The sequence below is a fragment of the Amblyomma americanum genome, chromosome 6 (genome assembly GCF_052857255.1).
Source record: "Amblyomma americanum isolate KBUSLIRL-KWMA chromosome 6, ASM5285725v1, whole genome shotgun sequence".
NCBI lineage: Eukaryota > Metazoa > Arthropoda > Arachnida > Ixodida > Ixodidae > Amblyomma > Amblyomma americanum.
This window is the reverse complement of record NC_135502.1, coordinates 90,098,907-90,115,309: the sequence shown is the minus strand read 5'-3', so window position 1 is coordinate 90,115,309 and position 16,403 is coordinate 90,098,907. Positions and strand designations below refer to the sequence as shown.

Genomic DNA, 16,403 nt, shown 5'->3' with positions numbered 1-16,403 from the left:
TATTGACATATACACTGATTGACATATACATATATGCTATTGACATATACAGTGACATATACACGTTTAATCTTATCTACACTGCTAATTTTTACTATGGATGGATGGGTGGAACGTATGAGCATCCCCTCTGAAACGGGGTGATGGCAGGTGCCACCATGCTCAGCTTTTTTCTCTTTATTTTTGTTTAACTGAGCTGTAAGTTATTAAAATTCGCCATGTTCTTTAGATACGTCTTCGTACAGTTTAAACCTTATGTCACCTCTCTGCTTTTGAGCCGCCAATCTTCCAAACGCTTTTTGCTAATCTCCATCGCAGATTTATTTACATGACTGTTGTTATCTCTAAACCCTGGGGCCTCAGAAAGAGTGACTGCCTACATCGACATCGGGATGGATACCATCACATTTTAGCATGAGGTGTTCTGTTCTCCCATTTCAGTGGTCATTGAGAACTGCTCATGCGATCCGACAGATGGCGCTGGACGCAGCAGAAGAAATTTAACGAATATGAAGACACATGTGCTGTGTGTCTATATCTTCGTTAAAGTTCTTCTGCTGCGTCCAGCGCCATCTGTCGGATCGCATGAGCAGTTCTTACTTTCGTTAAATTTCTTCTGTTGCGTCCAGCGCCATCTGTCGGATCGCATGAGCAGTTCTCAATGGCCACTGAAATGAGCCGTGTAGCAGCCGCGTATACGTGAATGTATGTGAAGGAGAATATGTATGTGAAGAATGTACCTGAAGGAGAATACAACAAGTGCTCAACTTCGTCCTTAGCTGGGCGTACACATTTTATAATTCGATGTCAGTCAATCGCTTCACCGTAACACTGTGCAGGCGTTGATATCCGTGCTATACCAGCTGAGATAAGCGAGAACAAGCTCGTTAATATATAACATTGAAGCTGAGTCACATTTAAGGTTTGTGAGCGGGCACAGAAAAAAAAGGCCGCTGGATGTAAGCTCTTCAGATAATACGCAAAAACTGCAAAACCGCAATGCGTGGAAGTAATATGCATGGGCTTTGCCAAGCACGTACTCAGCTATACGTAACCGAACACATCCAGAGCGCAGTAGCTGCGTACAGGTACGACGAATTAGTCATTCCTTCCGGCTGCATGTTTAAAAAGATTATTCTAGAAGTCAGAAGGCGAAATTGCGTGTGATCACGCAGTCCTAGCGATAACGTCAAAATTCTTACCTCGATACCTTGGAACCCCCTTCTTCGACGCGGCCATCGCAGCGCCCTCATCAGGACCGGGGGAACGTTGGAGCTAAAGGAGAAAGGAGCAATCCATGTTCAGCTAGTTTTGCACACCACATCTACGATGGTTTTTAATGGGCGCTATAACTTATTATGTATACGCGCCGTAATGCACCATCGCCTGCGTTTCCGATACAAACGAGCAGCAGAAGATAGCACTGTGACATTATTTCTATGCACAGCCTTCCACAGATTCACAATCATTTTCACACGGAAGCGAACATCTCGTAAATTACTGGCGCTCTGTAATTCGCTGTAATTACTAAAAATCGGATGATGCTTCTGATTATGATATTGTTACTGATGATGATGATGATGACATAGGCCTTCGGTACAGGCCTTAGAAACCTTAACCCTCGACCACGCAGTCCTCACCTTATTACTGACAGTCAGCAAAAGTTCTAAGAAACCGTAAGGTGAATGATAACCCAGAGCTGGCTCTCACACTGCATGTGCCTCATTCGCTGACTATACAAGCCAGCGCTTTCTATCTGCATGGTGCACGAGGTATCGAGCGGGCGTCGTTGTTAACGGTGCTGCGGTCTGTACATGCGAAAAAGGCGGCGAGGACTGCTGCTGCGGCCATTTTCGATGCTGCTGATTATTAAAAAACAAATAACAATACGCCGGTAATGAATCCTGTATAGTGTTAAAAAATGCCCCTCTTAAGTTGTCTCTAGCCACTGTAAAAGAACGCAGCCACAGTCAACTGGCGATGTATCATTTTTAGTATCGAAAACTTCCTTAGGATGCGCTATTAGCGAGAACTGCGCAAGGGTTAAATCTGACGCTTATCACTATGAAAATATTTTCCGATTTGAATTTAGATTTAAAAAGGGCATTTTTCTTATTAAAAAGATATACTACGGAGTAGTAAGGAAACTTCAGTGCTCCTCACTTTGCAGTACAAAAAAAAAAAAAAGAAGGAAAGGCACGTTTACTATAACAGCCCGCATACCGGTGGAGGTAACTTCTTTTGCTATTATTATTATTGATTGAAAGACTGGAATTCCCCATCTGGCACCTCAAATCGCACGACGATCTGCAAAATATTCAACTGCTAGCTCATGCAGAGTCCCCAAAGCATCTGAACAGTATGTGCACAGAACAAGCTTTTGCGTGTGAGAGAAGCAGTCAAGGAAGGCTGCTTCTGAAGACGACAGAAGCGCTAGAGTATTCAAAAATCCTGAAGTGCCAAGAAAGTAAGCGTTTGAATAGGAATAACGTTTCAACACGCATTGCTTCTAGACAGAAGATCAACTTTTTCACACTAGTTTGTTAGGATACCGGACCGCCTTTCGCATTATAGTCAAGTTTGTAAAACTCAGGTTTTTTTTTTAACATTAATGCTTTACACTAGTCTACTACATTTTCGCCTCATTTCCTTGTTTGTTAGCTTTCAAGACAGGTCACAGATTTTGGCAACCTTAACGCACTATCTCCTTTTGCCAGAATATTCCACGACATTTTGAAAATGTACACTTAATGCACCCTACTGTTTATCACGCACAGGAAACCAAGAAAGTGGAACACAAAATGGGCCCCCGAATGCTTAATTCCGATGTCCACTTACGCAAACTTCTTACTGAATACGGCCGAGACGAAATTTACCCACGCGCCTGAAATACTAATTAAAAATAAATAAGAAAAATTAGAAACACTTTCTTTCTCCTCGCGGGCGAAATGAAAGAGAGAGCGGTACTGTAACACTACTGATCCGGAGTTCCCGGGTTCGAACCCGACCGCGGCGGCTGCGTTTTTATGGAGGAAAAACGCTAAGGCGCCCGTGTGCTGTGCGATGGCAGTGCACGTTAAAGATCCCCAGGTGGTCGAAATTATTCCGGAGCCCTCCACTACGGCACCTATTCTTCCTTTCTACTTTCACTCCCTCCTTTATCCCTTCCCTCACGGCGCGGTTCAGGTGTCCAACGATATATGAGACAGATACTGCGCCATTTCCTTTCCCCAAAAAACCAATTATTATTATTATTATTACTGTAACATATTCGATGGCTAGGTGACAGCGAAATTTGGAATCAAAGTGGATAACGGCGTCTAACACAAATGAACGACTGAGAACCTCTTTTGTGGGCAGCGGAGACATCGCGCAGTATGTGACTGCCGGTTTACGGACCGTTCGTTTCCTCCCCTTTCGTTTTCCTCCTTCCCACATAGCTCTTTTCGCTTTGCAAACCCAGCCCGCCTCTGATTCACGGTGGCGCGGCACCGCCCGCCCTAAGCAGGCCCATAAATCGGCCCCGGCGCACGAAGCTTTGTATACAGATTCAACAGTCTTGTCGAGGGGATCGCACCCACACGGGTACTTGCGGCGCGCATTGACACACAAGCCGCGTTAAGTTCTTGATACTTTTTTTCATATATACAATGTATACATTTCAGCAGGAGGTCTCTAAGTTGCATGCAAACTGTCAGGGGGACCTCCGATATTATTGCATAAGCTCTATGCTAAGATGCAGGCACCAAGTGGTAATAAATAGGTCAAAATACATAAGCTTAATAAATTCACAGAACGTATTAGTAAAAACAAATAAAAAGAAGGCAGCCTGTAATACAACAAGGAAATCAATAGGAACGCTAAAAAAATTCTTATCACGGCCTGTAAATACAAAAATAACCTAGCGGTGTTACAGTAGCGGATCAGTCGATGGCAGCGTATTAATAAAGAAGGCGGCGCCTCGCTCGAGTCTCGCATAAGTCTGCACAGAACGGGGAGGTTTTTGTTATGCACGCGGAAGGCGACGGGAAAAGAAGGGCCTGCATGTGTGGCTCCGGTACGCAGCACCGAGGTCGCAAACGTGTTATTGGGTTTGCAAGTGTAGCATTATATGAATACAAGCAAGCAGATCCACTGAATACGACAATCGGGTACACTATATACTAGCATCCTGTCTCTCCGCAAGAAATATCACCCAGCGCGCGTTGCCAAGCTTGTTGCGGGGACCTGGAGACGCGAGTGTCTCGGCCGGAAGGCGGGTTGTGATTTAAAATTAAAATTACCCTGCCACGTGAAGAAAAGGTTTTGCCCGCCATATATATGCGCGATGTATGGCGGTTACAACGCATATCTTGTTGTCTCGGAGGCGCCGAGGGAGGTCGCTCTACACGAAGTGAGAAACGAATGCGTTTGCGGGCGAGAATAGATGTTGCGCCGTATTCTCGGCTTACGAATATGCATCGCTCCGGAGAGGCTTAGCAAAAAAGAGAAAAGAGGGACAAATAGGCAATAAAAGAAAATCCCAAACTGTTTTTGCGTGCTGGCTCGCTGCACGACGCCGACCGCTGTATATATTCATAAGGCGGACACTCGTGCGCGGCGGCTTAAAAAATGTATCGCGTGTTCACTTCGAAAACTGCTTTGATGTTGCTGCGCGCATGTCATCGCGGCAGAACGACTCACTGTACTCAGATGCGTCCTGCGCAATACATGCTCAAGCAGAGCATGCTTTCAAAAGTCAGATGCTTCGCGAAAGCAATTTCAACAACAAACAAACGATAACCCACGAATGGAACCGCTCCGAGCTGAAGAGCATCTCGTCATGGTGAACACTTTCTTCGTCGCTTTTCTTCTTTCTTTTTATCATCGTTCAACTTCCTTTCTTACCCAGGCCTCAACGTGAGTTCCCTTCTACACATGTCCTCCAGCAGTGGACATCGAGCAGTTTGCATTGCTGTTGAACAAGAGCCCAACATTGTGGACTGTCATCTTCCTCGACACGCAGTCGCCGGCTCATAAAACGCGGAAAGGTAGCACGTTGTATCCTGAAGAAATTAGAATAATAGGCTAAATGCGTGTGTGGAGCAATAATAATTGGGTGATTATTCATTAGTAGGTTAGCAGCGCCATTTTCTAAAAATTACGTCAATTAAGTTTCGAAAGTAGCGTAGAAATGGGGTGAACGTTTTTATTTACGCCATTTATTTCTCAGAATTATTTTGCTTTGGTGCCTACCGTGAGCAAGCATGCGCAACATGGCCCGCAACGAGGGCCCACTGACTGTCGGAGTTAACTCTCCACCGCATTCAAGCGTTTCCGAGAAGACCGCATGGTCCACTACCCCTAAGTGTAATTTGCCTGGCTCAACACTGCAGCAAGCCCAGATAAATGAAGAGCATATAATTGTGCTTGTGAGATACATAATTACTCGGATGCGAAAATGTTTCGGACAAAAACGCTTTGGACAACGTAACTCGCGTCTCGCGCACATTCTCCGCGACCATCGCGAACCCGAACTTTTTCGCGCAAAAAAGCCGCTTTCGGCCTACGCGTGCAGCCACATTCCCAAGTCTGGCTGGAGACTTAACGTTCCCGGGCACGTACGAGCGTTTAAGGGCGAAGCGAAGACGCGTCCGAGGTTAAGCGCTCGGCCGACTGCAGGCGCCGCTGTCGAATGAATAAAAAGGGGGGGACCCGGCGAGGGGCACCTGTGAGAAAAACCAGCCGAAGGCGGGCCTTTGCGGCGAGCTACAATCGCGCTATATAAGAGCACGTCGCGTGTGTCTGCGATGCCATATACATGAGTTGCAACCCGCGGACGAGGAGACACGGAGCAGCGTCTTCCAACACCCCCCCCCCCCCCCCCAAACACACGCACACACACTCACAGAAAGCTACGATCGAACGCTTATTCTCGCAAGCATGCGTGCGCATAAAAATACACACAAAGCTCTCCCGCCCTAAGGCTCCAAATGGGTGAGACAGGCGTGAATGAGGAATCGATCGCAGCGCACCCTGTGGGCTTCTTCTCTTCCACCGGCGGTCATCCATGCCGGACCACACGGAGGCCTGCGCCCGTATGCGCTATATATACGGCAGAAACGCCGCCAGAATGAATGACCATATACGCGTCGGACCGACCGGTCGCAGCCACGGAGGGGCCGGTTGCGTTGTGCGCTGCCTCAGAGAAAAAGGCTGATTCGCGTGACGGAAGTTGGGATTAGCGCTAGGTGTCCACGCACATGGCTTGCATATGAAAGTAGTATGGCCCGCGCGCACCGTCAACCTTTGGGATTCATCCGGTCTCCGAGAACGCGTTCGTTGTTATACTACGCTTCTGTTGTACGTCGTCCCGCACAGGTGTCCAGGCAACTTCCCAAACTCCCTTTTAATATACATGAGCAACCATATGCATGCAGGCCTTATGTGCCTGTGTGCGCGTTGTCCAGAACTTCGCAGAAATCGGGGGTAGGGCACAGTTCCGTCGTGGGGGCAAGAAAAACTGAAATACCGCTTACATTAACGTGAAATGTTAACAATAGGCCGATTTCACCGCGATTTTCAGAGCGCCAGTGGTGTCTGGCGAGGCAGTATTTGAGCATTTGCTATCAAAGATGCGATTTGGACCACGAACGATGTACTGATAATTTTTTTTTATGACTGCATTACAAATGAACGTCAGAAAAAAGAAACAGGTCAAAATGCGTGCAGAATGCGAGCTTTAACAACAATGTCATTTAGAAAACTTGCTATAAGAATCACACTGTAGCACGACCTGAACTGTCTCGCGGTTGCCACAGCTAGAGGTCTAGAGAGAGATGAGAGGTGAAGCCCAGCGGGGAATCTCGGCATGCGGAAAAGGAGCAGGCATGCAAAATAATATCAGTCCGCTTCACATTTAAAGGTAATTTATGTAAAGGGTGATATTTAAATGTATGCAAACTACTGGCAAAAAAGTCATGACTCGTTTGCCTTGCTACAATGAGGGAATACTAGAGTGCTAATGCATCTGCATGACGAAGAACATGGTGGCTTCGTCTACCTCATCTCTACTCTTAATTCTTGACCCACTGCTAGAACTAGTAATATAAATGAACGAACAGGTGATTTTATTAGTATACCCAATCCACTCGTCAAGTGTGTCCGCCAGCGTCTGCCCGGTTACTATACGGCGTAATGCGATTCAGGAACTGCTGAATGGACACACGTTTAGTGGCCAGGAAAAAGCGCGTACACGGTTCTAACATTACTCCCACCTTCACGCTCGCAGGTTCATCACCGAAGACGTGCGTTCGGAGACTTCGCAACCGGAGCGGCTGAAGAGCTTCCAGCTACTACGCAGTACAGAGCCATCTACACAGCGTTCCCGCGAGAAGCAGCCTGGCGCCAGCGGGAACCATCAGGCGGCCATGCACCCGATCGTCACGGGGCTTTCTTCTATTTATATTTTTCCTGCGCCCACGGCACTCTGGTGTGCACGCACGCCATGTTCTGCTGCTGCAGAAAAGAAGCTCGCGTCGGCCATGCCAGGAGGCAAAGGAAAGAACATTGGGGGAACCGCAGCAGCAGGCCAATCGAAGCATGATTCCGCCGCCGAGCCTCCAACCGCACCCCCCCCCCCTCCCTTCACCCTCCCTCCCCGCCACCTCCCCTTGGGGGGACTTCTTGTGTCTTTCATTTCGCTGGCTCTTGCGGCAGCTCAGCAGAGAGGCAGCAAAGCCGAGTGAGCCGTGCCATCCTCCTAGTCTCGCGAATGTCTTCTTTCCCGGGCTGCCAGAGCACAAGGCCCGCGCAGCAGCAGCAGCAACTGCGGCCGCGACGCGACACGTTGCGTGCAACCGAGCCGCTTGCTTGACAGGGACCCGCGTCTTTGTTCTTCGTCCGCGGGCAGGTGTCCGTCTCGCCGCGGTCGCTCCTGCTGCTGCTTTCGCGCGCGCTTTTCCATCACGCCGCGGCGCTGGCATAATTGTGGCGCCTGTTTCTGTTTCGGGAGGCTATCATTAGTCTGGGGGGCCCCGTCGGCGGAGCGGGTGTCCCCGCCGCGTGAGCCGCCCTTCCCGGGAGCGTCCTTCGGGCGCAGAGGAGCGCGCAGTCGCGCGCTGCGGCCCTCTTGTTTCGCGCGCGCGCGCACTCGCGTTTCAGCCGAACAACGGGCCGGACTACTACTATACAGCGCGACTGCGTTTCGTGGGCAATTACGGCCCATTAGCGACGTCGGGAGGGATCGCGGCGCGCTGTGTGTCTACCTCTGGCTGCCCGCTGGTCCCCTTCTCTCTAATTTCTCGGCTGAGGTTACACGCAGTCGGGACATGCGTTCGCACGCGGTCGTGCTTGTATGTTTGTATGTGTGTGTGCGCGCGCATATGCGTGCGCCGGTGCCGTTCTCTGGACGGCGGTTCGGGGGTCCCACAGGGGTCCCCCTGGTCGGACGGACGTGGCCGAACGTGGTTACACGCGGGTCGCGGAGTCTCTCGATTGCCATCGCACTTCCCCTTCTTTCGTCGGCGGAAGGGTTCATGAATATGCGCGCACAGCCGCACGCTCGCTGTCCACGTCCGATGCGGGACACGACTAATCTCGCAGAGCGAGGCGTGCTCCGTTCACGGATGAACGCCGCGTGCATGGACTGCTCTCGAATTGACTCAGGTGCGTGCCCGCCCACCACCGACTTCTTCGTCGAAGGCTGTTCGGATGGAGGAAGAGGGAGGGGGGGTCCGACCGAAATCAGACAGAGCGGGCGGGCCAGTCGTGAATGCATCCCATGCATGCACGACTGGATTGTTGTTGCTGCTGCGATCTTATTCAATCGGTTATCGAGGCGCAATTATTTCTTCTACGCACCTCGCGCCCCTTCTCCCCTATCACTCCATTCGTCGGCCTTCTAATCCGTGTTCGCAAGCGCGCATCGCATCGAAAGAAACATGGAGAAGACTAATGCGGCCAACCGACCGAAGACGGAGCGCTAGCTTGAGCGCTGCCCTGACTGGGGCGCGAAAGATAAGGTTGTCGGCGACCGATGCCCGATGCCATGTTTTTTTCTACGAGTTGTTTGGCCACACTGTTTTTCTTTTTTTTTTTGATGGAGTATACAGCGAGTGGAGCGCGCATTTCGAGATTTTGTTCTTGAGAGCCAAGGTGCCCATCTTCGCTGTCGTCACTGCAGGGCTTGCTAATGGCGGGCAGAGTTAGCAGCTATTTTCGGACAGTACAATGTGACCTTATTATACATTATGGACTCGCCCAGACGTGCTGTGATACACAAGGAATATCTATACCCTGCACGCACTGGTGCATCAAGAATATATTCACAAGCGTCAGGAGTGTTTCTACTCACAGGGCACAAAAATATAGTTATGTATTCGAAAGAGTCAAGAGTGCTGCGAGGTCACGATGCAGTATTGTTGCTGATTAACACCACTGAGAAGTTCGTGCTTTTAGGCTTTATTATTCCGCAGCACGCTGCTGAAATAAAGCACCGATAATAACAGTAATGTACAACTACTGCCCTCTTTCGACTCACAGGTATTACCTGTGTAAAGGGCAAAACGGGCAAAGCGCGAGAGGAAACTGACTTTTCGTCTTCAAAGCAAAAATTTCTAAATTTCGAAGCCCGCTGACGATCACCAGCTCGCATTCAGTTGCGCTGCTCAGGTCACCAAACATCCACTTGTTTTATGTTCAAATCCGCTCCCTTCCCATCTTTGCCAGGCAACAGACACGACGAAACGCATCCGTCATTCCATATCCTTCATCGAAGACCGAATACACCATCATAAGATAAAATATCATATCATAAGATATATATCATGAATAACATAAGATAAAAAAGAAAGACGCAAATAACGATGCTAATGAATACCATAGTGGTACGCGGTCGACTTGTCCGAAGCCTTTCGGCGAGCCTCCGCGGCCTCACGCGCATACGGATAGAGCCTCCGTACGCACGCGCGCACACACCATCCAAGGGCCCTCGGCGCCGTGCATAATGGCGCGGTGCGGGCGGCGGCCGCAGGAGTCACATAAATCAGTCGTCCCGCCGGCGCTGCAGCGGCGTGGCTTCTGGGCGTACGCAGGTGGCGGGGTGGGCAGTTCGACGTATATGCGCCGTTGGGTATCGTAAATGCCCCTAATGAGCGTGCCGCTTCCTTCTTTTGTCTCTGCGGGTATTCGGTGCCAGGCGCTATCTTCTTTCTTCGGTTTTGTTTTCCTGTAACAACGCGCAAGGAAACCGCTAGTGGCATAACAAGGGGCTCGAAGACAACGACGCCGCGGAGCAGAGATGACAGTCGTGGTTGCCCCGAGGAAGAAAAGGAAGTATGAAAAAAATACAAATGAGGCAAGGAAGGTCTTGGGCGGCTTTTACGAAGAAACGGGTGCCTGCTGACAATAATGAGCCGCCGTAGTTGATTTATAACCGGTTCTTTTCTGTTTCCAGAAAAGCGACGTGCGGGAGTGCCGACGGGGCCGTTTTGTTCGTTTGCCCGAAGCGCAGCTGGTTTTTCTTTTGGCCGCACGTCGGGGTTCAAATTGCGCCCCCATGTGTTCGTAGCTTTTCTTTCACCGTCCTAGTTGAAATGAAAATGAGAGATAGAAAAAAAAAAATTGGCAGAGACCCTTGAGACTGCTTACGTTTGGGAATGCGAAAGCATGAGGCAGTGTTGGCACTGTTCTCCGCTGCGTGCGCCGTTTTCAATGGCTCGATGTATGACACCACCCCCACGCATACGCACACGTGCGCCTATGACACCACCGGCATCGCCGTACGACGAGCGGTTGCATCACAGTTTTGATACGAAAGACTGGGAAGGCACACACCTGAAGCTGCATATGTCGTCGATTCGAACCCTTGTGGCAAGCTACCCTCCGCCTTGACTAGCACATGTAAGCTATATGCAGCGATAAATCGTATGACATCACCCGGAACGCTGTACGACGAACGGTTGCGTCAAAGTTTTGGAACGAATGTCCTCGCATGAGTGGCGCCACATAGAGGTAGCCCCGTGGGAGGGATTATATAGACGAACGACATGTGCAGGACTGTCTGAAGTGGCGGTGCTCACCTTACTGTGTGCGCCATATAGCCGCTTGATGAAGTCACCCTTTTTTTGCATACCATCGCTCGTATTTTCTGTACAGTCTGCCAGTACACACACACGCTGCCTGCTTTTCACGTAAAGGGACTAATGCTTTCGCATTAAAAAGGAAATTACACCTGCTTGACTCTTTTTCCACAAAGACGCGACAGCTGTTTACCAAAGCTCCCAACGTCAACGCACTGACGCTTACCTTTTTTTTCCTCATTAAACTCGCCTTTATTTTTTTTTCTCTCTCTCTTTCACTTGGTATCGTGCATGGGGTAACGTGCAGTGCCACCTCAAATCACACGAGAGTTTGCGCATTGCGCCTTCACCGAAATGCGGCCGCATTAAGTGCGATTCGATCCCCAGCCCAAGTGTTCAGCACTTGAACTTTCCTCTCAAACACCACTTCTGATATTGCATGTACCAGCATTCCATGAAAGAAATAACGCTAAACGAGGGTCTTGTGTTTATGCCAAAGTACTGAGAGGAGTATACATAGACTATATACAGCTCTCGAAACACCCCATACATCTCGGACACCGGCTCTCTACCGCCATCTGGTGCAAGTCATTGGTGAATTGTGCATAACGCAATCCGGCCCCACCTCCGCTGATGCTTTGAACAAGAAATCGAGGGTTGACGAGTTGCTGGTTCATCTCGATGGGTCTAGTTTGCTCTGAAAAAGGCATACGCCGGTTAGAACAGCTATTTGCTGAAGGTTCAAAGCCTGTGTGCCTTTTAATCGTAACTTTGCGTGGAGAAAGAATTTAGGCTAGCCATTTGTGCAGGTTCCTTTCACCAGGTATCACAAGTGGCTGGTACCCATTAGTGTTTCTGTATATATGTGTATATGTATGTATTAGTGTCCCTGTATATACAGGAACACTAGTACCCATTAAGACCCGGCCCCGAGTGTGCGATTTCAATAACATAATCCCGAGACGGTTTGCGATTTAATAATCACAACAACGTATCCGATTTCGTAGAGTTATGAATATGTAAAGAGAGATGAGAAAATTGGTGAAGGAGGGCGAGAGAATTACAGCCAGGGTGACTAGAAAAATACCAGAATAGTTTTGGAAAATCATGTTTGAGAGGTTTCACTTACTGCTAGGTGACAGCTTCATAACTCTTCAAAACAGGCTACACTCCAGTTTTTATTGAGTCCCAACGTGTATCGGAACTATGTATCGCCATCGTCCACTGGGGTCCGGACTTAACTGTATTACCGGGTTCCAGCCACTTACGGCACCTGGTGAAAGGGATGTAAACTAATGGCTAGCCCAAAGTTACTGTACGCAACTGGTAGGCGAGCATTATGCCTACTGGTCACGTTTTAAGTCCCGTTTGCAGCAACGCGAACAGCTTCACGAAAAATGAGTCAAATTTAAGCTTCAGCTCACGGTACCAGCACAAGATAAGTTTTTCCACAAAGGCTGCGGCAGCGGCGCTAGGACGTTATAACTACTGATCACCAGGTTGCGGGTTCGCACTTGGCTACAGAGGCCGTATTTCCAATGCCTAAAATGCAAAAAAAAGTTATTACAGCGAGAATTCGCTACAGGAAGGGAAAACTCTAAGGGAATCATTATTAATAACTATCCCCCTCCCCCCTCCTTACGCCATGCCATAGTCGCTTTCTCAGTTGTGACACGTAAAAACAAAAATAAATATTTATTAATAGCATGCACAGTCACCACCGCAAGCAATATACCGTTACTATTATTAGCACGCGACGCGGAACGCTACGCACGTGCGCATAGGACATTAAGCTCTGAGTCTTCTTTTCATCAACATAGCTTTTTTTTTTTCGTTCCGTCATGACGCGGCGAAACGAACTTGCCGCGGTGTTGCGAAAGTGGAAGCGGACCACGTCAGCAGGGAATCGCCAGTCAGAGGCACTGCAGTTAATTCGCACAAAAAATATCACACCGACAAAAAAAAGTTATCTATACGCAGGCGTTAGCAACAGTATGTGGGGCGAAGCTCCGCACATATAATATTACTCGCACTTTCCGACCATTTTCTCGTTTCTTGATGATTCCACGACCTCGGAACGCACACAGCGATCATCGGGCTCGTTCAGGGGCGGGTACGCCCGCGCAGAGAACAAAAAGTGAACGGCCAGAAGCGCACGAAATCGAGTCTCCGGAGAGCTGGACTGCTGGTGCTGCCCACGGCTCTGAATGCAGATGCGGCTTCAGCGTACGCGTCGCGGCCAGCTTCGACCACGGCTCGCTTCTACCGGGCAAAAAGCGCGCTTCTACCGCGGCCGCCGGCTGGGCTCGACCGCGCACCAGGAAAACCCAATCAGAAAGGTGGCGGTCGCTGGCGCGCTCTTTCTGCTCCCATTGGGAAGCGGCTCCAGGGTCATCCATCATGCGGCGGGGCGAACAGCGCGCGTCGTGCGGAACGAACCTTCCACCAGTCGCACAACGCAGCGCGCTGCATGCGATCTTTCCCCCTCTCAACTCAACCCCCCCCCCCCCCTCAGCCTTCCCCTTTACTCTTGGGAGTCCGGCATTTTTGGAGGGGGCGCTTGTAGGACTGGACTGGTGGACTTCGGGGTCAGCAAAAACGTAGCCGCATCGCAGAAAGAGCAAGGGCGGATCGTGGAGACAGTTGTTGCTTGTTGTTGCGCCTTGGCTTCGCGTTCAGGGTCGCCCAGCGCGACCACCCTCGGCAGGGCATACGCGACGGAGCTGCAGCTTTGGGTGCCGCCGCCGCCGCATGGGTGCGAGAGTGTGCCGGTGCGGCCCAGCTGGAGCGTGACGAATCGGCGCCGAGGCCCGGGACACCTTAGTGTGATTCTTCATCCTTTCGCCTTCTATTGCTCGCGAATGCGCGCCGCCTTGCGCCGGCTGTTTGCATTCGACTCGGCATCTACAGGGATGGGCCCTACACGACCGGGGCGAAGCGCAGGTATACGCGTAGCTTATGAGTTATGACACCTGTCCGGACTGTTTTCGGAGGCAGCAGTCAAAGAGGAAATGAAGGCGGCAGGGTTGTCTGCTGAGGGGGCAGCAGCCGCGCTAAGGTATAAATCGGAAAGGAACGCGGCGAAACCTATTTCAGCCCGTTGCTTGTCATCGACGCCATCTTTTATTTTTATTTTTTCTATCTCCCTGCCCGTTGTTTTTCATCTGTCTTTCCCCAGACAGCTGATGAATGGCAACCATATGCGGTTCGAAACCTCTGACATGGGGTGAACGTGGTCTCCCGGAATCAAACCCCGTAAACAAAACAACAAACCTGCGGTAAACATGAAATTGCGGAACCATGAGAATTTAACGTCGCGCTAAAAGGTGAAGGATAAGAGATGGTACGTGTATACGTTCCCCCTGAAGCCATCTGCGCCGTCAGCGCACACACATCACTGTCTCCTTAAGAGCGGGTTCGCCCTAAAGTGTGTCCGGGATCCGAAATTCGCACAAATGCATCCATTTATCATATTTAGTGTTGTTATTGGTGCTACTTCAGTCAGCCGCAATATCCCCTACCCTTCCTCTTACCAAGCACACACCTTCACCGCTCCTTTTTTTTTTTCCACCATGTTTACAACAGAAAGCGCGCCTCTTTTTGACACTTTTTCTTTTCCACCAGCACCTCTGTCCCACTCAGGCTGGCACCCCTCCGAAACCCTTTGACAAATGTTAGGTCGAAAAAAAAAGGGCTTTTTTTTTTTTTCAGCCCACCGCGCTATCTTCTGAGAGATGGCAAAAAACCTGGGTCAGAAGAGGAGATAGCTCAGAAAAAAAAAACTTTTTTTCTCTCTCTTTTCTCAACAGTTTGACAATGGGATGCGTCCTGTGGCATCCCGCGGTAGCATTTGTGCCCAGCACGAAGGGCTCGCGCAGCCGAGATCGCTTGTCTCACGCTGGCATGCTCGGGACTGGCTAAACATGCCACACAAAAAACGACAGTTCTTTCAGCATCCGCTGACACCGTGGCTACCACGAGAGTGGGCGACTGTTAGCGCCGATAGGCGGGGAGGTGCAAGAAGTAAAAGAAATAAAATCGCTTTACTTCTAACCGAGTAGCCCACCCGTCTTCGAATGCACTGCGTTTGTTCCTCCTCTTTTCTTTTGCTTCTTGTTCTTGTTATGGATGCTTCCTTTTGGGCTGTTCCGTGTCCGAGGTTAAGAGGCTGACAGATGCACTGCGCACGGGCTCGTGACTGGTTCTTCTTGGGGGGTCACAACGCGTTTAGAAGAGGCGCATTCCTTGGAACGGTTCACATCGAAGGACGACTTCGACTGTGCACCATCTACGAACTGGACACTGCAGAATGGTCGACGAAGGATTCGTTTCCTGCGCGCGTTTGCGCAGACCACAGGTAAGTCTTTGCGGTTACTGTTTCCTTTCTCATTGTTTTTTTGTAGTTTTCCCTGGACCGTATCACACGGCGTGCTCGATGTGCTTACGTAAGCGCCTTGTATGAAGTTTCTGAACAGCACTCTGAATGCATTCGACACGGCATCACACGCAAACTACTCTTTCCCGCACAGGATGTTACGCAAACCCTGATCCGAAACCAAAATACGCCATGGAGAAGCTAGCTAAGAAGCCATTCTCGTCATCTAGTTCATGCAATATTTAGGCCGGAAATCGCGGATGTGTGCCCTGTGTCAACAGCTTTATTCCGCGTCCAATATAGTTAGGTGTCTTTAGTAGACGTACCGCGTCTTCCTGTACCTCGTTTATTAAAGGTCAAAGGGATGATGAAAACTCGCAAAGCACTTCCGATGTGCTAAACATAACGGCCAGTGAGACAAATGGGGCAAGCACATCGTGCGCTCGGGTCGAGCGAGTTAGCGGCTACGGCTGTTTCAAGGTGCAGGCGCGCGCCCAGAAAAGCAAAGCAGAAAAAAAAAGAGGGCGGAAAAAAAGAGCCAATAGGTGCCGAAAAAAAAAAAAAAGCCCCGAAGAAAAAGCAGCAGCATCACGCCCCCGCGAGCGCGGAGCTCCGCAGTGCAGTTCTCGGGCGTACACACAGAAGCACTCTTGTGTTTACGCGTTTCATTTTCCCCCACTCGCCCCCTTTCCACATCCACACCCGCTTGTAGCAGCGCGTCTCCTTTTCTGCCCATTTAATAATTTTGTTGTTTTCATGCGTACAGCTCCCATAGCGGCAGGGAACACCAAAACGCAAACAAGTAAGCGAGCGAGCCAGCGTGCGTGCAAGTAAAGTGAAAGCCTACGGGAACAGAGGAGACGCCGCAGAGAGGTTCGTTCCAAGCGAGCGCCCTTGCGCGATCGATTGCTTTCAGCACCGGCGCAATATTTCGGCCCCCATTTTTTTTTTCTCCAGATCCTTGTTTT

At 49.9% G+C, this 16,403-nt stretch overlaps 1 long non-coding RNA gene across 1 annotated transcript in view; it reads right to left on the bottom strand.

The window, feature by feature from the left end:
- Positions 1-1,201: 1,201 nt before the first annotated feature.
- The window catches only part of LOC144094828 (uncharacterized), an 87,094-nt gene continuing 71,892 nt past the window's right edge, over positions 1,202-16,403 (bottom strand). Inside the window, exon 3 of the long non-coding RNA XR_013306593.1 lies at positions 1,202-1,275. This is a non-coding gene — a long non-coding RNA (uncharacterized LOC144094828). The remainder of the gene's footprint in view (positions 1,276-16,403) is intronic.